The following is a 1,368-nucleotide window of genomic DNA, read 5'->3' on the forward strand; positions in this document are numbered from 1 at the left end:
TGCTGCTGCTGCTGCTGCTGCTGATTTCTGCAGCAGATCTAAGGAAGAGGGGCCCCTATAATACTCTACTAAACTTATTGATCCTCCTTGGGGGCCCCCTTTGCTGCTGCCTCCTTGCTCTGCTGCTGCTACTAATGGTCCTCCTGCTCCTGGTCCTGCTGCTGCTGCTGCAACTACTGCTGCTGCTGTTGCTGCTGCTGCTGCTGCGCTGCACAGGATTAAAAATATATTAGGAGACACATATACATATTTATATATCCTCCTTACAGCAGCAAGAAAAGAAAACGCGAGACGCGCCATTGCCGGTCTTCTGCTGCTGCTGCTGCTGCTGTTGCTGCTGCTGCTGCTGTTGCTGCTGCTGCTGTTGCTGCTGTTGCTGCTGTTCGTCGCAAAAATAAATGGTGTAAAAGGGATAAAAACAAAGGAGACACAAAGAAGGAGACACTTATTAACACTCTTTGTCTCCTGCTGCTGCAGAAGGAGACACACAACAATACAAGACGTGGGGGGGGGGAGAGAGGAGACAGCAAAAAAAAAAAAAGGGTTTAGGGTTTAGGGTTTAGGGTTTAGGGTTTAGGGTTTAGGGTTTATATTCCTTATTATAAACCTCTACACAAACAACAACACTAAGAAGACAACAACAGATAAGAGGGGCCCCCCTCTTGTCTTATCTCGGGTGTCTCGGGAGGGCCCCAACCGGGCAGCAGCAGCAGCAGCAGCTGCTGCTGCTGCGGAAGCTACCGCTGCTGCTGCTGCTGCTCCTGCTGCTGCTGCTGCTGTTGAGTCATTTGCATGCATTAAATATAAAAGATTAAGAAGAAGGAAGTATTAATAGGAACATCTTTGCTCTTTTCTTTCTATTTGCTGCTGCTGCTGCAGTACAGCTGCTGCTGTTGCTGCTGCTGCTGCTGCTGCTACTAGCAATCGGTAAGGCTTTCTTTTCTTTATATTGTCTCCTTTTTGTCTCTTCTTTGTCTCCTTTTTTGTCTCCTTTTTTGTCTCCTTTCCCCTCCTCCTCTCTTGGGGCCCCACAACGTACAAACTAACAGAAGGGGGCCCCCACTCGGGGGCCCCCCGAAGGACGAAGGGGGCCCCTAATAGAAAGACCCTTCCTTGTGGGCGCCTCCTGCGGGGCCCCTAATATGGAGGCCCCTCAAGGGGGGCCCTCATAGAGGAGGCCCCTTGGACAGGGGCCTCCTTCGAGGGGCCCCTAGAAAGGGGCCCCTGTCCAAGGGGCCTCCTCTATTGGGGCCCCTGTTAGGGGCCCCCTACTAGAGGGGATGGTTGGTGGAGGATATTAGTACCCTAAAATAGAGAGATGGGGGGCCCCCCGCCTCTGTACCCTAAGGGGGCCCCTTGCTATTTATG

This window comes from Eimeria maxima, genomic scaffold (genome assembly GCF_000499605.1).
Source record: "Eimeria maxima Weybridge genomic scaffold, Emw_scaff619, whole genome shotgun sequence".
NCBI lineage: Eukaryota > Apicomplexa > Conoidasida > Eucoccidiorida > Eimeriidae > Eimeria > Eimeria maxima.